This window comes from Gopherus flavomarginatus, chromosome 7 (assembly GCF_025201925.1).
Source record: "Gopherus flavomarginatus isolate rGopFla2 chromosome 7, rGopFla2.mat.asm, whole genome shotgun sequence".
NCBI classification, from domain to species: Eukaryota; Metazoa; Chordata; order Testudines; family Testudinidae; genus Gopherus; species Gopherus flavomarginatus.
The window spans coordinates 62,020,126-62,036,089 of record NC_066623.1 but is presented as its reverse complement, the minus strand read 5'-3'; the positions used below and the strand labels follow the sequence as shown (position 1 = coordinate 62,036,089).

At 46.5% G+C, this 15,964-nt stretch overlaps 1 protein-coding gene across 6 annotated transcripts in view; it reads right to left on the bottom strand.

Annotated features, from left to right (window-relative positions):
• RGL1 (ral guanine nucleotide dissociation stimulator like 1) overlaps positions 1-15,964 on the bottom strand; it is a 410,246-nt gene that overhangs the window by 335,036 nt on the left and 59,246 nt on the right. Inside the window, exon 2 of one of the 6 annotated variants that reach the window (XR_007775377.1) lies at positions 204-242. The exons of the other annotated variants lie outside the window; for them this stretch is intronic. The gene's annotated coding sequence lies outside the window, so the exon portion shown is untranslated. The remainder of the gene's footprint in view (positions 1-203; positions 243-15,964) is intronic. 6 annotated transcript variants of the gene reach the window in all.

The window sequence follows — 15,964 nt, the reverse complement described above, 5'->3', positions numbered from 1 at the left end:
ATGAGACCACATGTAGTGTGCTATTTTCTAGCTGCCTTTTTATTTTTTAATTAAGGGCTATTATACAGCTGAGTAGAATAAAGCAAAGAGCAAGCCACATGATTCCTGGATACACGCAAACCCACACAGAACAGTATGAAGTACAGCCTGTTTTGCAGAAAGAAAATAATACAGGACTTATTATAGTGGAACTGAGTACTCACAGGTCTCATGACTAGAAATGAGGTTGCAGGTGCTCAGCACTTCTGAAAAACAGGCCCACAGGGAAATCACAAATTATGTTATAATAAAGTCCTAGCATCTACTGGTCACTGAAGTTCTCATAGTGCTTTTCAGGAGTTTAAACGTATTAGCCATGGTGTCCTGTCAAATTCTACTGTGAGTAACTGCAATCTGCCTACCTAAATTCTGACCGTGGACAAACTGGAAAAAGAAATTGATGAATATAGGCACAAAGTAATTGACACATTAGACCAAACCAGTGGTCCACACTGTCTCTGACAATGGACAGAACCAGATGCTTCAGAGGAAGATACAAGAATGCTCATAATAGACATGGTGGAGTAACCTGCCCATTGGGAAAGAGTTTTCCTAGACCCAGGAAATTTGTGGCTGTTTTATGCCCTGAAGCATGAAAGTTTCTCTCTTCTAAGCTTATCTAACGTAACTGTGATTGTTCTCATTATCCACATAAATATCTATTTCTTCTTGAATCCTTCTAAGCTGTGCAATTACATCTTCTGGCAACGTGTCTGCCAGGTTATTATGGCTGGCATAAAAATGTATTTCCATTTTAAAATTATGACTTTTCAATTTCATTGAACATCCCCTTGATATAAGAAAAACAGAAGCAGTCAGCTTACCTTCTCTATACCATTCATTATTTTAATATATCTTTCTTATGCCCTCTTATTCATCTCTACTGTAAGGCCCCAATCCTGCCAAGGATTGTACTTGTGCTTATAGTTCAATTCACAAGACTTTATGAGGTCAAAGCCTAAATTAAACAATCCTAATAATTTCAGTGTCTTATCATTTGAAAGTCTCTCCAGGCCTCTAACTGTTTTCATTTCCCATCTCTGGACCTCTTCTGATTGTGTTACATCTTTTTGAGATGGTGTGATAAGATCTCAACACAGTTTATCTAACATCATTACAATATTTTTAGCAGTGTTTTCTCCCCCCCCACTCCTTTTTAGAACCTAACATTTGCTTTGTTTCATGATTGTTACTGCATAGTGAGTAAATATTTTCATAGAACTGTCCACAATGAAGCCTAGATCTTTTCCTTGAGGGTTATAGTTAATTCACTTCCTGTCCTAAAATGTATCATTGTGATGCTGTGTGTTATTAAATAGTTGTTGCTCTCCAGATATGGTACCCTCCCACGTATCCAAATGGCCTGGGGGATAACCAAAAGTTCTGGATTACCAGGTATTTGGATAAATGGAAGTGCTATTTACTAAGGGCTACACTGGGGACACACTGTGGATTCAGATAATAAGGATTGTCAGATAACTGGAATTATACTGCATATGTCACACACGTGGAGAAGATACTCATGATAAACTATAGAGCCATGAAATAAACAATGCTTTGCATCTTTGACAACTAACCCATCTCCCCCATGATTTATACTAACATTTCAAACTTCTCAGAAACTTCAAAGAGCTCCGTTTAAAAAAAAAAAAAAAAAAAAAAAGCAAGCTACCCAGGGCCAGCTCCAGCTTTTTTGCCTCCTCAAGCGGCGAGGAGGAAAAAAAGAAAAAAAAAGCCGCGATCGACAGCACTTCGACGGCAGCTCTACTGTGCTACTTCATTCTTCGGCGGCAATTCGGTAGCCAGTCCTTCCCTCCAAGAGGGACTGAGGGACCTGCCAACGAATTGCCGCCAAAGACCTGGATGTGTCACCCCCTTCCATTGGCGGCCCAAGCACCTGCTTCCTGCCCTGGTGCCTGGAGCCAGCCCTGAAGCTACCCCAGAAATATTTCCTCCTCCCCTACAAAACATAACCAGCACAAAAGCCCAGGTAACAATGTCACTCATAAATTACATGCCCGAACCAAATGTATGCATATGAAACCTTTATACCACATCACATCATAAGATTTTCTAGTTAGTCTGTCCAGTCAATATTTGTGGCAGTGCTTTGAAAAGCATTTGGATGATAGGTGTTGTAAGAATGCCAGATCATTATCATTTTAATTGGATATAACAACCACCATACTGGGTCAGACCCATGGTTCATCTAGCCCAACATCCTGTCTTCCAACCCTGGCCAATGCCAGGTGCTTCAGATGGAATAAGCAGAATAGTCAATCATTAAGCGATCCATCCCCTGTCGTCCACACTCAGCTTCTGAAAGTGAGAAGCTAGGGACATGGAGCATGGGGTTGCACTCGACCATCTTGGCTAGTAGCCATTGTGGAGCTATCCTCCATGAACTGAGGATACGTGTCTAACCTTGTTAGCTTTTTTGACTGCTTCTTCACATTGAGCAGATATTTTCAGAGAACTAATCACAAATGACTCCAAGTTCACCTTCTTGAGAGGTAACAACTAATTTAGACCCTATCATCATTTTGTATGTACAGTTGGGATTATGTTTTCCAAAGTGCATTAATCAACACTGAATTTCATCTGCCATTTTGTTGTCCAATCACCGAGTTTTGTGAGATCTCTTTGTAACTCTTTGCAGTCTGCTTTGGTCTTAACTATCTTGAGTAATTTTGTATAATCTGCAAACTTTGCCACCTCTCTGTTTACCTCTTTTTCCAGATCATTTATGAGCAGGAATCCTAGTTTTCTGTGATAAAAAACCAAAATTCTCTGATTTAAAAAAAACCATGTAAAAATCAATGTTTTTCCAGTTACTGATCCATAAGAGTACCCTCCGTCTTACCCCATGACTTCTTACTTTGTTTAAGAGCCTTTGGCGAGGGACCTAGTCAAAGGCTTTCTGAAAGTCCAAGTGTATTATATCCACTAGATCACTCTTGTTCACATGTCTGTTGACTCCCTCAAAGAATTCCAATAGATTGGTGAGGCATGACTGCCCTTTACAAAAGCCGTGTTGACTCTTCCCCAACAAATCATGCTCATTTACGTTCCTGGTAATTCTGTTCTTTCCTATGTTCTTTTACTTCACTTCCAGTCCCTAAATTATAGATAGTATGGTACTGTGTTGTGTTAAGCAGCAGCTATGGGAAGTGAAGTGATTGTTATACGTAGGATCTTGATTTCCATGGCCCCAAATCCAGAAGTCCTTACTGAATATTTTCCTCAGTCTTCACTCAAGCAAACTTCCCACAGTCTTCAATATGAGTTTTGCCTGAGAATGACTAAGTAAAACCAGAAAAAGGACTTCATAGTTTGGCCCTAAATGTATTTCTATATGTATTCATGATTTCTATATCTATTTCTGTGATATGCTTTGAGGTTTACAAAAGGGGCTTTATAGAAACACATAAAGCTCATGTTAGCCTTTAAAGGATAGACACTACAGGCCTAATCCTGCACCAGTGAAGTTAATGACATTGTGACTGATTTTAATAGGCTCAGAACTGGTCCCTAGCAGATGTAATGGTTTGAACTCAATAGGTACTTTCTAGTGTTTGGAGACAAGAAGTATGTTTTATGAATTAATTTAGTATTTTACCAGTTCTGAAATAGTTCTGAGTCTGATGACAAGCAGCTCTATAACATTTGCTTATTGATGCATGCATATTGCCTGCATTTCCCTCTTGATTTCAGACTATTAGAATACTTTTGTAGTAGAGTATTTATTTGGCAAGTAGATTTCTAAAGCAATAATGAAAAATATAAGTTGAAAGCCTGCATTTCTAGATTGTCACTGAACATATTTTTAATTAACTTTACAAAGGCTAAATTTAAAACCAAGCATGACTAACATATCCACTGCACAGCAGCCTGTTCCTTAGATGAAAATATCACAAAAATTTCTAAACGAATGGTTACTCCAGGTCTCCTGTCTTTACAATGTCTCAATGCAGCTCATATGTTGCTTCTCTGAGGCTTTCCAATGACACATAACCACACTGCTTGCCAACACTGCTTTAACCCTAACAGTGACCTACATCTATAACATTCAGAACAAAAACGGTAATTTCCTTTCAGCATGAACTGATTTGTTATTTCTTCAGTTTATCTGATCTTGAAAGAAATAACATCACTGAATTTTACCTTTGTAGTTAACAGCAAACACAATTATTACTGGTTTCAGAGTGGTAGCCGTGTTAGTCTGTATCAGCAAAAAGAACGGGGAGTACTTGTGGCACCTTAGAGACTAACAAATTTATTTGGGCATAAGCTTTCGTGGCCTAAAACCCACTTCATTGGATGCATGCAGTGGAAAATACAGTAGGAAGATATCTATACAGAGAGAACATGAAAAAATGGGTGTTGCCATATCAGCTCTAACAAGACTAATCAATTAAGGTGGGCTATTATCAACAGGAGAAAAAAAACTTTTGTAGTGATAATCAGGATGGCCCATTTCAAACAGTTGACAAGAAGGTGTAACAGTAGGGGGAAAATTAGCACAGGGAAATAGTTTTTGCTTTGTGTAACGACTCATCCACTCCCAGTCTTTAGTCAAGCCTAATTTAATGGTGTTCAGTTTGCAAATTAATTCCAGTTCTGCAGTTTCTCATTGGAGTCTGTTTTTGAAGTTTTTTGTTGAAGAATTGTGACTTTTAGGCAGGGGAGCCTCCAGGCCCCAGCACGCCAAGTGTGTTGCTTGGGCGGCAAGCCACGGGGGGCACTCTGCCAGCACTGCAAGGGCGGCAGGCAGGCTGCCTTCAGCGGCATGCCTGCAGAGGGTCCGCTGGTCCCCTGGCTTCAGCGGACCTCCCGCAGGCATGCTGCCGAATCTGTGGGACCAGGGACCTCCAGCAGGCAAGCCGCCAAAGGCAGCCTGGCTGCCGCGCTTGGGGCGGCAAAATACCTAGAGCCGTCCCTGCTTTCAGGTCTGTAATTGAGTGACCAGAGAGAATGCAGTGTTCTCTGATTGGTTTTTGAATGTTATAATTCTTGACATCTATTTGTTTCCATTTATTCTTTTGCACAGAGACTGTCCGGTTTGGCCAATGTCCACGGCAGAGGGGCATTGCTGGCACATGATGGCATATATCACATTGGTAGATGTGCAAGTGAACGAGCCCTTGATGGTGTGGCTGATGTCATTAGGTCCTACGACTGTGTCCCTTGAATAGATATGTGGACAGAGTTGGCAATCGGCTTTGTTGCAAGGATAGGGTTCTGGGTTAGTGTTTCTGTTGTGTGGTATGTGATTGCTGGTGAGTATTTGCTTCAGGCTGAGGGGCTGTCTGTAAGCGAGGACTGGCCTATGTCCCAAGATCTGTTAGCGTGAAGGATCGTCCTTCAGGATAGGTTGCAGATCCTTGATGATGCACTGGAGAGGTTTTAGTTGGGGGCTGAAGGTAACAGCTAGTGGCGTTCTGTTACTTTCTTTGTTGGGTCTGTCCTGTAGTAGGTGACTTCTGGGTATTCTTCTGGCTCTGTCAATCTGTTTCTTCACTTCAGCAGGTGGGTATTGTAGTTTTAAGAATGCTTGCTAGAGATCTTGTAGGTGTTTGTCTCTGTCTGAGGGATTCAAGCAAATGCGGTTGTATCTTAGAGCTTGGCTGTAGACAATGGATCATGTGGTGTGGTCTGGATGAAAGCTGGAGGCATGTAGGTAAGTATAGTGGTCAGTAGGTTTCCGGTACAGGGTGGTATTTATGTGACCATCGCTTATTAGCACTGTAGTGTCCAGGAAGTGGATCTCTTGTGGGGACTAGTCCAGGCTGAGGTTGATGGTGGGATCGAAATTGTTGAAATCATGGTGGAATTCCTCAAGGGCTACTTTTAAATGGGTCCAGATGAGGAAGATGTCATCAATGTAGCGCAAGCAGAGTAGGGGCGCTAGGGGACAAGAGCTGAGGAAGCATTGTTCTAAGTCATCCATAAAAATGTTGGCATACTGTGGGGCCATGAAGGTACCCATAGCAGTGCCACTGACTTGAAGGTATATATTGTCTCCAAATGTGAAATAGTTGTGGGTGAGGACAAAGTCACAAAGTTCAGGCACCAGGTTTGCCGTGACATTATCAGGGATACTGTTCCTGACGGTTTGTAGTCCATCTTTGTGTGGAATGTTGGTGTAGAGGGCTTCTACATCCATAGTGGCCAGGATGGTGTTTTCTGGGAGATCACCAATGGACTGTAGTTTTCTCAGGAAGTCAGGGGTGTCTCGAAGATAGCTATTAGTGCTGGTAGCCTAGGGCCTGAGGATAAAGTCTACATAGCCAGACAATCCTGCTGTCAGGATGCCAATGCCTGAGATGATGTGGCATCCAGGATTTCCAGATTTATGAATCTTGGGTAGCAGATCAAATACCTCTGGTTGGGGTTCTAGGGGTGTGTCTGTGTAGATTTGTTCCTGTGCTTTTTCAGGGAGTTTCTTGAGCAAATGGTGTAGTTTCTTTTGGTAACCCTCAGTGGGATCAGAGGGTAATGGCCTGTAGAATGTGGTGTTAGCGAGCTGGTGTTATTACTGCAGATCATCTGAGAAAGACACTGCAAGTAAATGAGAACCCACTGTCCTCCTGAGAATGATACTGTAGGCAAGTGAGCACCACAGACTTCCTGAGAAAGATACCAGTGAAGTTCAATTATTGTGTAAGGTGCTGTTATGTTCTTGTGTATCACAGATACGCTTGAATTCAAGCGATTCTCTCAAGTCAGATCGACAGTCAAATCTTTAACATGACTACTACTCCTTCAGAGGCACCACTGGTGCAAGAATAACACAATGACAATTTAAAAGCTTAGTAAGTGATCATTCTGGATGGTGGCAAGATGTTCATCTTCTACAGTAAGGCCTCTTTTTCCCTCTTTTTGATGGCTTGTTCTTGGGGGTCATGGGGAGAGAAGAAATAGGAAAGAATAGTTCTCGGGCTCCCCAGAACACAGAGAGCATAGTGACAGCTAGTGCAAGATGCCCTTATATAGTCACACAAGGAGGGTGGTGTCCTGCTCATCCCCAAGACAGTCCCATAGGAAAGAAGGCAGAAGGAGAAAAATCTCTCTCACTAAAGACCAGGGGATGGACACCTCTGGCATGCATGCCAAAGATAGCATGCGAGCCGATTTTTAATGGCACGCTGCTGCCTGCCGGAGCCCCAGCAGGCAGCAATGTGCCATTAAAAATCCAGCCCAGCCCAGCCCACTTTTCTCCGCCCTCTGCTCCCCCACACCACAGGGATAGAGGGAAGAAACATAGGCGTGCAGACAGGGTGTTCCCAGGCATACCTTAATGCAGAGGTGGGCAAATGGCCCCACTCTCCCAGGGCGGCAAGCCGCAGGGTCCACGCTCCCGGGCCAGAGCACGGGGCCAAGCGCAGCAAGCCACCGGCTCCTCCCCCACCTTCCCCTTTCCTCCGGAGCCATGCCGCCACGCATGCAACGCTCTGAGGGGCAGGGGTGCCCACTCCTGAGAGGCGGGCATGTCTGGCTCTGCGCGAAGCAGAACATGCTGTTAGGAGCCTCATGGTAAGGGGTCCGTGGCTGGGGGGTTGGATAAGGGGTGGAGGCTGTCAGGGGACAGGGAGCAGGGTGGGTTGGATGGGGGGGGTAGGATCCCAGGGTGGGGGTTAGGGGCAGGAGGTCTCTGAAGAGGGAAGTCAGGGAGCAGGGGGGGTTGGATGTGGCATGGGAGTCCCGGGGTCAGTCAGGGGATGGGGGGTGGATAGGAGTCAAGGCAGTCAAAGGACAGGGAGCAAGGAGGGTCCTGGGGGAGGGAGCAGTTAGGGTAGGGGGGGTCTCTGGATGGGGTGGTCATGGGACAAGATGCTGAGGGGGTTGAATGAGTTGGGAGTTCTTGGGGAGGGGAGGACTGTCAGGCAGGCAGGCAGGCAGGGAGCAGGGGGGGTTGGACGGGTCAGGAGTTCTGGGTGTCCTGTCAGGGGGCGGGGAGCAATTGGATAGGTATGGGAGTCCTGGGGGTCTGTCTGGGGGCGGGGTTGTGGATAAGGGTCGGGGCAGTCAGGAAACAGGTAGGGGGTAGGATCCTAGGGGGGCAGTCAGGGGACAAGGAGCAGTAAGGCTTAGATAGGGGGTGAGGTCCTGGGGGCAGTTAGGGGCAGGCCAGGTGGGGATAGTCAGGGGACAAGATGCGGGGGGGGGGGGTGGTGCTGCACACGCCTATGGGCAGAAGCTTGGTCCTGCCGGCTCCCCTTCCACTTCCCATAGTGTGCTGGGTTCCTGCCCCTCCTCCGCCTCTCTGTCCCTCCCTGCCTGCCGGCTTATCAGCTGATGGCCCTTGTGAGGGAGGGGGTCGGGAAGGAGCAGAGTCAGTGTGAGCCCCCTCCCTCATTCTAGCTCCTGGCCAGACCCTTCATCCCCAGCCCTGAGCTCAGTGCAGAGGGAGGAAGAGAATGGGCCAGAACCAGAGAGAAGGTAGGTACCCACTGTATGTGGGCAGGGCCAGGACCCCAGACCGGCAGCAGGCTGTAACGGGTCCGGCAGCCGGAATTCCGGCTGGCAGGAGCTGGTGGATGGAACCCCTGAGCGGCAGCAGGCTAAGCCGCTCAGCCCACTGCTGGTCCAGGGTCCCAGCTGCCAGCCCTGCACAGCCCGCTGCTGGTCTGAGGTCCCAGCAGCTGGCCCCGCACAGCCTGCTGCTGGTCTGGGGTTCTGGCTGCCAGCCCCTTGCCAGCTAGGGTCCCAGCTGCAGGCCCCACTCAGCCCGCTGCCAGCCTAGGTGAACAGAACCCCAGACTAGCAGCAGGCTGAGCGGGCTGGCGGCATAAGATCAACATTTTAATTTAATTTTAAATGAAGCTTCTTAAACATTTTGAAAACCTTGTTTATTTTACAATACAACACTAGTTTAGTTATATAATATATAGACTTATAGAGAGAGACCTTCTAAAAAACATTAAAATGTATTACCGGCATGCGAAACCTTAAATTAAAGTGAATAAATGAAGACTTGGCCCACCACTTCTGAAAGGTTGCTGACCTCTGCTATAGACAGTAACCCAACATGGTGTCTGCAGGGATAATGCCTGCCAGATCCCTGGGAACTAGTCTGCTGCTTTTGCCAAACACATCATTAGAACTGCACCCACCAGTTCCTGCCTTCAGTTGTGCAGTGGAGGGACAGACCACAGGAATCTGAGCTGCCTTAGTCAGAAGTGGCCCAGATGCAGCAGTAAGGCGGTGACAAAAAAATGTCAAGCCCTTGCCCGCTGAGTGGGCTAGGAAGCTGCACTTAACAAGTTCAGGGACCTAAGATAAAAGGACATCTTGAAGCTGGCAGAAAGAGTCTGTCCAAGGGTAAGGTGGGCTCAGATGAAGTCTGTCCACAGGGTGAAGTTTTAGGTGTTCCTGAAGTTTTGGTGGCTCTAGGTTCCATTTAAATCTTAATCTATCCCTGGCAGGCAGGGGCTGGAAAGACAAAAATCCAGTCTAAAATATAACTTATTTTCAAAGATCTTTTTCAAAACCCCAATGGTATGGTTGCTCCTAAGGCTAAAAATGTGGCGAGAGACGCAGACAGAGGGAACCACATTGGGAGTAAAAAGTTAGATTAACTTTCCAGTGATGTTTTTCTGAGTGAATTACCCAATATAACCTCTCTGGCAATGCCTGTGACTGAAGCTGTGCTTAGAAGCCAAGCAAGACATCATATCCAGCTTTCTGTGTGTGAGGCAATTAATTATAATCCAGTTTTGAAACAAAAATATGAGAGTCTCAGAAAAGATATTTACCAAATACTTCACAGCCCTTCAGATCCAATGCAAAATTGCAAGTGGCCAGGTCTGTATTAAGCTACCCTCCCACTGCAGTTTAATGTTTATTTCAATTATACGTTAGCATCTAAAAGAGGAGCATGCTCAACTCTATACCCAGTCCAACAACATCAAAAAGACCCCCTGTCATAAACAGATAGCTAAGGGTTAATGTCTCTTTCACCTGAAAAAAAAAGTAACCTGAAGCACCTGACCGGAGGACCAATCAGAAAATGGGATTTTTTCAACTCTGGGTGGAGGGTTTTTTGTGGGTGAGTCCTTTGTTCTTGGTTCTTCTGTCTGCCTGAATCTCTCTCAGCTATGAGGAGGATTTTTCCATGTCCTGCTTTCTAATCTTATGTTTCCAAGTTGTGAGTACAAAGTTGGGTTTTTGTTTTGTATTTACATGTCTATAGTTGCTGGAGTGCTTTAAATTGTATTCTTTTTGAATAAGGCTGTTTATTCATATTTCTGTTAAGCAATTGACCCTGTATTTGTCACCTTAATACAGAGAGACCATTTGTATGTATTTTTCTTTTTTCTTATATAAAGCTTTCTTTTAAAAAAAAAAAAAAAGAGGTGGAGCTGAAAGAAAAGGAAGAAAGCATCAAACTGGCAGCCTACCAAAGAGAACAGGCAGCCAAAGAGGCAGCACACAAAAGAAAACTAGAAGAAGAAGAGGTGGCCCACAGAAGGAAACAAGAAGAAGAAGAGGCGGCCCACCGCCGAGAAATGGAAAAACAACAAAAAGAGATGGAACTCCAGAGGGAAGCCCACCAACAGGCCATGGAATTAGAAAAGGCTAAGCAAAACACAGCCAATCCTAACAACGCTTCACCAATTATGGTTCCACATCCCAGGAAATTTCCCACCTACAAGGCAGGTGATGACACCGAGGCCTTCTTGGAAAATTTTGAAAGAGCCTGTCTTGGGTACCGCATCCCTGAAGACCAGTACATGGTTGAATTGAGGCCCCAGCTCAGTGGACCTTTAGCAGAGGTGGCAGCTGAAATGCCTAAGGAGAACATGAACGACTATAAACTTTTTCAAACCAAGGCCAGATACAGAATAGGGATAACCCCGGATCATGCCCGTCGGCGTTTCAGAACCCAAAAGTGGAAACCAGATGTGTCATTTCCCAAACACGCCTACTATGTTGGGAAAAATTATGAGGCCTGGATATCAGGACACAATGTTAAAACCTTGGAAGAACTGCACCTCCTCATACAAATGGAGCAGTTCTTGGATGGTGTTCCTGAAGACATCACACCATACATACAAGATGGAAAACCCAAAGATCTCGCTGAGGCGGGGGAGATTGGAGCCAGATGGATGGAAGTGGCAGAAAGCAAGAAAGCTACGGTCAAGGGGAACGAATACCCCAGGGGGCACACCGACCATAAACCCTACAACCGAGGACAGCCAAAGACCCCACATACAACCCAAGTAAAGCCACAGACGCCCTATTCTTCCACCTCACCAGTCTCCAGTAACTCACCTCGGCCCAGTGACTCATCAGATGGAAGATGCTTTAAGTGTAATGAACTGGACATATCAAGGCCAACTGTCCAAAGACCGCCAACTGAGTGCAGTTCATTACACCACCAGCACCCAAAAGATCCCCAGGCCCAGATGCCTCTCAAATACCCTTGGAGCGAAGGGAAAATTTGAGAGTGGGCGGAAAGAAGGTTACTGCGTGGAGAGACACGGGGGCACAAGTGTCAGCTATCCACCAATCCTTCGTTGACCCCAAATTCATCAACCCAAAGGCCAAAGTTCAATTTACCCCTTCGTGTCACAAGCTGTAGACTTGCCTACAGCTGAACTGCCTGTCCAGTACAAAGGCTGGTCAGGAATGTGGACTTTTGCAGTCTATGACAATTATCCTATCCCCATGCTACTGGGGGAAGACTTGGCCACCCAGGTGAAGCGGGCCAAGCGAGTGGGAATGGTTACACGTAGCCAAACCAGGCAAGCTTCCAGACCCATTCCTGTGCCTGAGCCGTCCACAGAGGCCCCGTCTGTGTTACCAGAGACCCAGACAGAGGTAGTGGACCTGGATTCCATGCCAACCACTGAAACAGCCACAGCACCTCCAGTCCCAGGCCCGGAACTGGAACAGCAACCAGCACCAGCAATTGCAACCACATCTTCAAACTCAACGCCAGAGGGCGCCAGCGAGCCAGAACTGGCAGAAGCAACAGACAGCCATACCCAAAAGGCTCAGCCCGAGCCTGAAATACCCTCAGGTGCACCAGTGGAGAGCGGTTCACCAGCAACGGAAACAACCCCATCACCTACATCGCTTCCAGAGGGACCAAGCCCAAGTCCACAGTCTGAGGAAGAACTGGTGACCCCAGCCTCAAGGGAACAGTTCCAGACTGAGCAGGAAGCAGATGACAGCCTTCAGAAAGCTTGGGTGGCGGCACGCAGCACCCCACCGCCTCTCAGCTCTTCTAATTGATCCCAGTTTGTTATAGACCAAGGACTTTTATACAAGGATATTCTTTCTGGTATACACCGGGAAGAATGGCAGCCACAAAAACAGTTGGTGGTTCCAACTAAGTACCGGGGGAAGCTCTTAAGCTTAGCCCATGATCATCCCAGTGGCCATGCTGGGGTGAACAGAACCAAGGACCGGTTGGGGAAGTCCTTCCACTGGGAGGGGATGGGCAAGGACGTTGCCAAGTATGTCCGGTCTTGTGAGATATGCCAAAGAGTGGGAAAGCCTCAAGACCAGGTCAAGGCCCCTCTCCAGCCACTCCCCATAATTGAGGTCCCATTTCAGCGAGTAGCTGTGGATATTCTGGGTCCTTTCCCAAAAAAGACACCCAGAGGAAAGCAGTACGTACTGACTTCCATGGACTTTGCTACCCGATGGCCTGAAGCAGTAGCTCTAGGCAACACCAGGGCTAACACTGTGTGCCTGGCCCTAACAGACATCTTTGCCAGGGTAGGTTGGCCCTCCGACATCCTTACAGATTCAGGGTCTAATTTCCTGGCAGGGACCATGGAAAAACTGTGGGAAACTCATGGGGTGAATCACTTGGTTGCCACCCCGTACCACCATCAAACCAATGGCCTGGTGGAAAGGTTCAATGGAACTTTGGGGGCCATGATACGTAAATTCGTCAACGAACACTCCAATAATTGGGACCTAGTGTTGCAGCAGTTGCTGTTTGCCTACAGGGCTGTACCACATCCCAGTTTAGGGTTTTCACCGTTTGAACTTGTGTATGGTCACGAGGTTAAGGGACCATTACAGTTGGTGAAGCAGCAATGGGAGGGGTTTACGCCTTCTCCAGGAACTAACATTCTGGACTTTGTAAGCAACCTACAAAGCACCCTCCGACACTCTTTAGCCCTTGCTAGAGAGAACCTAAAGAATGCTCAGGAAGAGCAAAAGGCCTGGTATGATAGACATGCCAGAGAACGTTCCTTCAAGGTAGGAGACCAGGATATGGTCTTGAAGGCGCAACAGGCCCATAAGATGGAAGCATCATGGGAAGGGCCATTCATGGTCCAAGAGCACCTGGGAACTGTGAACTACCTCATAGCATTTCCCAATTCCTCACTAAAACCTAGAGTTTACCATGTTAATTCTCTCAAGCCTTTCTATTCCAGAGACTTACAGGTTTGTCAGTTTACAGTCCAGGGAGATGATGCTGAGTGGCCTGACGGTGTCTACTATGACGGGAAAAAAGACAGTGGCGTGGAAGAGGTGAACCTCTCAACCACCCTGGAACGTCTGCAGCAGCGACAAATCAAGGAGCTGTGCACTAGCTTCGCCCCATTGTTCTCAGCCACCCCAGGACGGACTGAACGGGCATACCACTCCATTGACACAGGTAATGCTCACCCAATGAGAACCCCACCCTACCGGGTGTCTCCTCATGCCCAAGCTGCTATAGAACGGGAGATCCAGAACATGCTACAGATGGGTATAATCCGCTCATCTACCAGTGCATGGGCATCTCCAGTGGTTCTGGTACCCAAACCAGATGGGGAAATATGCTTTTGCGTGGACTACCGTAAGCTAAATGCGGTAACTCGTCCGGACAACTATCCAATGCCACGCACCGATGAGCTATTGGAGAAGTTGGGACGTGCCCAGTTCATCTCTACAATAGACTTAACCAAGGGGTACTGGCAAGTACCGCTAGATGAACCTGCCAAGGAAAGGTCAGCATTCGTCACCCATGTGGGGGTGTATGAATTCAATGTCCTTCCTTTCGGCCTTCGAAATGCACCCGCCACCTTCCAGAGGCTGGTAGATGGTCTACTAGCAGGACTGGGAGTATATGCAGTTGCCTACCTCGATGATGTGGCCATTTTTTCAGACTCCTGGCCCGAACACCTACTACACCTGGAAAAGGTCTTTGAGCGCATCAGGAAGGCCGGACTAACTGTTAAGGCCAAAAAGTGTCAAATAGGCCAAAACAGAGTGACTTACCTGGGGCACCAAGTGGGTCGAGGAACCATAAACCCCCTACAGGCCAAGGTGGATGCTATCCAAAAGTGGCCTGTCCCAAGGTCAAAGAAACAGGTCCAATCCTTCTTAGGCTTGGCCGGGTACTACAGGCGATTTGTACCACACTACAGCCAAATCGCTGCCCCACTGACTGACCTGACCAAAAAGACCCAGCCAAATGCAGTTAACTGGACTGATGAGTGTCAAAAGGCCTTTACCCAAATTAAGGCAACGCTCATGTCTGACCCTGTGCTCAGGGCCCCGGACTTTGACAAGCCATTCCTAGTAATCACGGATGCATCTGAGCGTGGTATAGGAGCAGTTCTCATGCAGGAAGCAACAGATCACAACTTCCATCCTGTCGTGTTTCTCAGCAAGAAACTGTCTGAGAGGGAAAGTCACTGGTCAGTCAGTGAGAAGGAATGCTATGCCATTGTGTACGCCCTGGAAAAGCTACGCCCATATGTTTGGGGATGGCGGTTCCAGCTACAAACTGACCATGCTGCACTAAAGTGGCTTCATACTGCCAAGGGGAACAACAAGAAACTTCTTCGTTGGAGTTTAGCTCTCCAAGATTTTGATTTTCAAATTCAGCACATCACAGGAGCTTCTAACAAAGTAGCTGATGCACTCTCCCGTGAGAGTTTCCCAGATTTCAGTAGTTAAAAAGTGTTCTTAAAATGTATAAGTCTGTTAGTTATATACTTAGTAGTATATGTAAAGGTGCATGTGTTGTAGTAATCTGTTTATTTTAAAGTTCTAGAAGGAAATCGCCGCCAGTGAGCTTCCCCACTGTCTGCAATTTGGGGGGCGTGTCATAAACAGATAGCTAAGGGTTAATGTCTCTTTCACCTGAAAAAAAAAGTAACCTGAAGCACCTGACCGGAGGACAAATCAGAAAACGGGATTTTTTCAACTCTGGGTGGAGCGTTTTTTGTGGGTGAGTCCTTTGTTCTTGGTTCTTCTGTCTGCCTGAATCTCTCTCAGCTATGAGGACGATTTTTCTATGTACTGCTTTCTAATCTTATGTTTCCAAGTTGTGAGTACAAAGTTGGGTTTTTGTTTTGTATTTACATGTCTATAGTTGCTGGAGTGCTTTAAATTGTATTCTTTTTGAATAAGGCTGTTTATTCATATTTCTGTTAAGCAATTGACCCTGTATTTGTCACCTTAATACAGAGAGACCATTTGTATGTATTTTTCTCTTTCTTTTTTATATAAAGCTTTCTTTGAAGACCTGTTGGAATTTTTCTTTAGTGGAGGAACTTCAGGGAAACTGAGTCTGTACTCACCAGGGAATTGGTGGGAGGAAGAAGTCAGGGGGGAAATCTGGGTGTGTTAGATTTACTAGCCTGATTTTGCATTCCCTCTGGGTGAAGAGGGAAGTGCTTTTTGTTCCAGGACTGGAATTAGGGAGGGTGGACTCCCTCTGCTTAGATTCACGGAGGTTGCTTCTGTGTATCTCTCCAGGAGCATCTGGAGGGGGGGAAGGGAAAAGGTTTATTTCCCTTTGTTGTGAGACTCAAGGGATTTGGGTCTTGGGGTCCCCAGGGAAGGTTTTTGGGGGGACCAGAGTGCCCCAAAACACTCTAATTTTTTGGGTGGTGGCAGCAGTACCAGGTCCAAGCTGGTAACTAAGCTTGGAGGTTTTCATGCTAACCCCCATATTTTGGAT